General features: G+C 36.6%; 1 long non-coding RNA gene across 1 annotated transcript; it reads right to left on the bottom strand.

Annotated features, from left to right (window-relative positions):
- Positions 1–799: 799 nt before the first annotated feature.
- Positions 800–2,745, bottom strand: LOC116405478. Its single transcript, XR_004218613.1, has 4 exons — positions 2,276–2,745; positions 2,111–2,183; positions 1,917–1,978; positions 800–1,042 (listed from the first exon to the last, which is right to left on the bottom strand). It is a non-coding gene; the product is annotated as an uncharacterized LOC116405478 (long non-coding RNA).
- Positions 2,746–6,828: the final 4,083 nt, after the last annotated feature.

A 6,828-nucleotide genomic window follows, 5' to 3' on the forward strand; every position in this document is an offset into this window, starting at 1 on the left:
AGATCGTGTCCTCTAAGCCTAACTTGCTACTACCTGTCTACTAAAGGATTTCATTTTGTTATCATATGTGTCCTGTTATTTTGTACTAATGATAAATTAGTCTTTTGTGCTATCAGACTTAGGCTTTTGGGAAGGTTTAATAAGGTTTTGTTCTAGATAAATAAGATTACGTTTTTTCTATGTAAAACTTGTCTAAGGTTGTTAAATGAAAAAGGTTTAGCCCAATTGGTTTTAGTAAAATTTATGTGTTATGTTTCCGCTGTTGTTTAGAGTTTAAAGGTTCAGGCTAAGGGTTAAATGTGTCGTTCTTGACGTGGGTGCTATCGATTGGCTTCACGCCATATCTCGAGCCACGCAAGTAGGTTCTCGTGGTGGGGTGTGATAGCCTAAGTTGGCTTATTAACGGTTAAAATGTAAACATGTCCATAACAAAATAGTCGGGCGAGGCCCATGTGGACCGACTGGTAAAGGTTGAAGAGCAAATGCTCTACCTAATGAAAGTTCCTAACTCAATTCGCTTCTTGGAAACCCGCCTTGAAGAAATTTTTTAGAAAGCTGATGCTATTAATTAAACCACCACCCAAAATCTTAAGCTAGTGATTAAAAGTAAATTTAATTATATATCACTAACAATCCCCCACTTATGGGTTCAAAATATCTAAAAGGTCCAACAAGTGAAAATCAATTTTAATTGGGAAGGAAACACCAATACAAGGTGTAACGACCCAACTTTTCCAAATAAGTCGAAGTCATTAATTTCAAATAAAGACCTGAGTTTACGCAAAATCTCAATCTCAAATAATTTCAAAGTCTCAAAGAAAACAAAAATTTATATTTGGGCCCTGTTTAAAATAGCCAACACTTTCAAGAAAAGTTTACTAATTCGTGAATACAGTTCAACTATAAAATTTTCTAAACAATCTCAAGTACTAAAACAAAACATGAGAAACAAAACATTAAGCGGAAGCAAATTAAAATATCCCCTATGGCAATCACGCTTCCTTCCTGCCCCTCGCCGGTTTGTCGCCTTTATTACCTTTGCCTGAAAAAATTAAACATAAGGAGGGTGAGTATAAAATACCCAGTAAGAAACCCTCTACTGGTCCCATCAGGGGAAAATAAATTGTTAACATTCTATTGGGACACCCTGTACAGTCGCAGTCTTGTGATCCCGTAGGATGCATATTTCAGTCTAACGCCCCGAGGGACGTACATTTCAGTCTAGTGTTCTGCAGAAACACATATCAGTCTAATGCTCCCGAAGGTGCAGAATAATTGGTGATCCCGTGGGACACCTACAAGGCACACATCCCAATAAAAGCTAACAATTTTTCCCCTCAGTCCATTCTAAACATCTTAACAGTCATTCACAGATCAGTTAAACATTCTCATCATATAAACTCCTTATTTAACCCCAAACAGTCGTCTTACTCTAATTTAGCCCAAGGTCAATAAAAAGTATATCATTACATCAGTTAACAAGCTAAACAATCATAATCTCCTCCTCAGCCACCAAGGGCACAACCATGACGTTTCCTCCGTTCACAAGCACACAACATAACAGTAGATTATACATTCAGTCTAGACAACAATCAATCTACTAATCAAATCCACACTTTATATAAGCAACATCTACGAGATTCAGTCGTTTCCACATCCTTATCTTTGTACATATACATAACCAGACAGTCACAACATATACTCAACCACAGTCCACATCAACCCATGCACATATATATATTAATTTCTCCCAGTCAAACACAGCAAACATTAAACTTTAAGTCAATACCCAAACATACATCATAACTGTCGTCCCTACTCAGTTCACATATAATATTTCGGTCCATACAGTCAATACATCTTAATTAGTCAATATATCTTAATTTTGTTGTTGAGTCCAGTAGAAAATCCCTTACCTCAAAGTTAGGGAAGCTCCTTAATCAACTATCGTCCACGAAACAATCCAAATAAGGGCAAACTGAAATCAAAATTCACAATTTGGTTGTGAATTTAAGTGATCCAATAAATCAAATCCTAAACATAATCAAACATAAAATCAACATCTTTCTAAATAGTTTCAACCATTCCATATGTAAATTCCACAACTTACCCAAGAAGTGGAAAATCAATTCCACTTCAACCTTTTGGAAAATCAAGGATTCGCTCACTGAATTAAGATGTACCTTCAAGAATTAAGCAATTCGCCAACAATTAAATCCAATGGTAGCATTCAACAAAAACCAAGAAACCAACAAAAACCATAACTTGTTCTTACCCAAATATGAGCCCAATGGTTCACGGCAAGGCAAAAATGACAATCAAGAACGAATCAAACGGCTGTAAATAGAGCAACACTGAATGCGACTCAACCGGAAAAGAAAATCGGCTTCAAATCGTAACTCCGTCTTCCAACGAGCAGAAGAACGACGACTTGATAGGGGACACGCAATTTAGGAAGAGATCGGCTACCGGTGGGGACACGGCGTTGCAGATCTGGACAACGGCGCGAGACAAAGGTTGCGCGGTGCTGGGAGAGGGTCACACGGCACTGGGCGGAGGGTCACGCGGTGCTGGGCAGAGGGTCACACGACGCTGGGCAGAAAACAGAGGAGAAAGGAGAGGGGAGACAGCCGGCGGTTACAGGTTCACGCGGCGGCCTTGGCTTCGACGGACGGAAGGGAAGAGAGGGAGATGATCGGCGGCTGCGACAAATAGAAGAAGAAGAAAAGGAAAGAGGTGGGCGGCTGCTAGGGTGAACGGAGAAGAAGAAAGAGATGGAGGACGCACGGGGAAGAAGGAAGGGAAAAATTCTTTTTCTTTTCTTTTATTTATTTTAAATAATAAAAACTAAAATATAAATAAATATATATATAATTATATTATCACATTTTCAAATCTTCTTTCTCCCCCTTCAACATATTTTCTTAAAAAAATAAATCTTGTACAAATCGAAAAATTTTCTTAAAATAAATTACCTTCGAGTTTGGGGCGTTACACAAGGACTTGAACATAGGACCTTTTGGACCACCTGCTCTGATACCATATTAAACCCCAAATTCACCCAAAAGCTTAAGCTAGTGGTTGAAGGTAAATTTAATTATATATTACCAAAGTATGAGGTTTCATCACAATACCAATTGGCAATGAGAGGAGTAGCTCATCTATTTTATAAGGAGTCTAAGTTTCCTTGGTTTTTCAATTGTGGGAACATGCCCCTTCAAGATGGTGCCTCTTTGGTTTCACCTATCTTGAACCAAATATCCGTTTAGGCTTAATGAGCTCTAATATATTGAAAGCAATATATACGAAACCAAAGCTTACGTGAAAACGCAAGAATCGAAAGAAAAGCATTGTGTTTGTAGAGGCACAATTGGTTGTTTAATATATATCACTAACACTATTGCTGCAATGATCGATCATCTCGATGGATTACCCATTTAAGAGTTGTTGACAAGAGTTGACACTCTAGAATCAAAAGTTGTAAGAACTAGATGTTGTAATTTATGTCCTAAAACTCGTTGTAATCATAATCTATTCAATTAAGTCGTTATTGATACTATAATCTTAAAGCCAATAAACTAAGGACCCGTTATTATTAAGTAAACTTGAACTTTATGTAGAGACATAAAAGTTGATCAAGTTTAAGTATAGAGCCTAAATAGTATAGATTGTACGAATACAGTTAGGCACCTTATTCCAGGACACAATGAATGCAGTCTGCTTTGTATTTAGTATAAACGATGTGATCCTAAATCCTAGAGACATGAAAGTATGGACATCCTATGTAAAGAGTTTACAAAAGAATAGAACCATGAAATAGTCACTTTTAAGTTATAACACCGTTAACTTTGAAAAACTTACTATTTCATTGATAGATATCAAATATAACTTAATCTTAATACTGGGCTAACTATAAGCTTTTGTTCTCACCAGCATGCTTGTTTAAGGCGTTGTTTATCTATGGCCACATGCCCAAATACCCCCAAATCACCTTTTCTTTATGTCTTGTATTTAGTTTAGTCTATTGCTTTCCTTTTTATGTCATAGACCTAGGGTGTGAGGTGTCACACATTTTCATTTGCAAACCTGTCAAAGCTCAAAAAGTCTAAACTATACTATAGGAGAGACCCAATAGTTGAATCCCCAACCATGTCTTATCGTATTCTTTATAATTAAATTTTTATTTGCAATTGAAAGTCTTCAACGCATTCTTTAATGATGTTTTTAATGATATTCTCTCTCACATTTTATAAAACAATTTTTTCAAGAACGAGAAGGGAGGTTATATCATATCGTGAGTTTGTTTGTGATTTTCGGATTTTACATGCCTGACTTATTGACTGAGCAAAACAAGTGTTCTACAATTGTCCGTTCCATGTTTGAAAGATTGCGATTGTGGTACGCAGAGTGTCACAAGTGTGCTTGTCCAAGGCATTATTTGCCTATGGTCGTATGCTCGTATATCCTCAAACCACTTTATCTTTATGCTTTGTACTTAGTTTAGTCAACTGCTTTCCTTTTGTTGTCACCGACCTAAGGTGCGTCGTTTCGCAATTTTCATATGCAATGTTGTCAATGCTAAAAAAGTTTAAGATGTATTGTAGGGGAGGCATGGTAGTTGAATCCCCAACTAAGCCCTATTGTGATTTTTGCAAATCTAAGCTTTCTTTGTAATTGACAATATTCAATTTTTTCTTTAAGGATGTTATCAATGTTTTTCTTTATCTCTCACGTTTTATAAAACCAATTTCTCTCAAAAGATGAAGCGAGGCTACATCGTACCACAAGTTTGTCCGCAACTTTCAAATTTCACAAGGTTGCCTTGTTCATCAATTTAGAACAAGTGTTGCACAATCGCCCGTCCCGTATTCGAAAAGTTGCATTTTGTGACAAGTGGTATTAAAGCTTTGTTAGCTCCTTGGCTAAGCGAGATGCAATTATGTCAACAATGAAACAACTATCAAAGTTGCAACCGGAGCGACTGACTGAGATTGAAGAGGAATTCTTGGATATGAAAGAATTGCCAAACGAAGTAAGATTTCTCTAGACCCAACTTGAGATGTTTAAAGAAAAAGTCAGAGAAATAGACGCATTGAATGCCTAAATAGACAAACTACCCATAAATGAATTGGTGCTGAGGGTTGTTTCGTTAGAACATAAAACCACCAAAGTAGGTAGTTTTGAACGTGGAAGTAGCTCTTCAAGTTCTATTGCACAAATGGAAGAGCGTGTCGAAGATTTTGACTTTTGACAAGCTCCAACATAATCAGTTATATTTCAAGAAAGAGAAAAGTGTTTTTGCTAAATAGCGTATCAATTTTCTAGGTCACATCATCGAATGTAGAAAGATTTGAATGGACGAACATAAGTTGTAAGCTATTAAGGAGTGGAGAGCCCCCACTTCCGTGAAAGAGTTACGTTTCATCCTTCAATATATTCTAAAATAGGGTTCACCTACTATCCTCTAGACTCAGTACCGGGAGAAAGAAATAGATGGAAAAAGAAATGGGCTTGGTAATTTTTTTCTATGTAAATAAGAAAAAGAAATCCAATTTGGTACAAGAGCCCAAATTCAATAGCCAGCCCATCAAATGAGGTCAACGACCCTATTTATAAGGATTTTCCATGCAAAATTGCATGTCCATGGAATACTAAAGCCCAACAACTCAAAGCTCTATTTCTAATATGAAATTCGATGGCTATAACACATATACTTGTCAGTTTCTCTCTCTTCTCCCAATTCGAACAATTCGACTTATTCCATCACACTGTTTTAAGTTTATTCCATATGAGCTAGCAAGGGAACCTAATGGACCTATATATCATGGACTCCAATGATTCAAGATTAATTGACAAAATTCTTATAGACTGAGTTAATCAACATTCGTTAACTAACGGGTCATTCATGTATGTACTGGAACGATTCAGAATCACCTCGTTTGTACTAACTACAAAGCGGGCGGCATCCACAATTTCTCTGAAAAAATCTGGGTTACTACAACGTCACCACGATGTACAATTTTCCTGATAAGATGGTACTTACGTTCGATATGTTTTCCCCGTTTACGGCTTTTAGGTTCTCTTGAATTTGCAACTGCACCACTGTTGTGACAGTATAAAGTGATTGATAGATGCATATTTGGAACGACTTTCAGATCTGTCAAGAATTTTCTTAGCCATAATGCTTCTGTTGTTGCTTCAAAAGTTGCTACGTATTCTCCCTCCATTGTGGAATCAACTATACAAGTTTGTTTTATGCTTCTCCAAACTACTACTCTTCTATTTAGAGTGAATACTAATCCTGATGTAGACTTTCTAGCATCTTTATCAGTTTGAAAATCATAATGAGTGTATCCAGTAAGGATCAAATCTTTTGTACCATACACGAGAATGTAGTGTTTTGTTCTTCAAAGATATTTTAGAACATTCTTAACGGTTGTCTAGTGATCACGTCCAAGATTGGACTGATACCTACTGACCATCCCTACTAAGTAGCAAATGTCAGATCTAGTACACAACATTGCATATATCAAACTTCCAACAGCGGAAGCATAGGAAATTTTTCTCATATCCTCAATTTCTTGAGGTGTCTTAGGACATTGTTCCTTTGACAAATGAATTCCGTAGATGTATAATAGCATACCCTTTTTGGAATTCTACATTTTATATCTAGACAACATTTTGTCTATATAAGATGCTTGAGACATGGCTAGTGTTTTGTTCTTGCAGTTCTGTACAATTTGGATCTTAAGAACGTATTGTGCATTTCCCAGAACTTTCATTTGAAATTGCATAGCTAGCCATTTCTTGATATTAGTATGAAATCCT

The sequence above is a fragment of the Cucumis sativus genome, unplaced genomic scaffold (assembly GCF_000004075.3).
Source record: "Cucumis sativus cultivar 9930 unplaced genomic scaffold, Cucumber_9930_V3 scaffold108, whole genome shotgun sequence".
In the NCBI taxonomy this organism is placed as follows: Eukaryota; Viridiplantae; Streptophyta; class Magnoliopsida; order Cucurbitales; family Cucurbitaceae; genus Cucumis; species Cucumis sativus.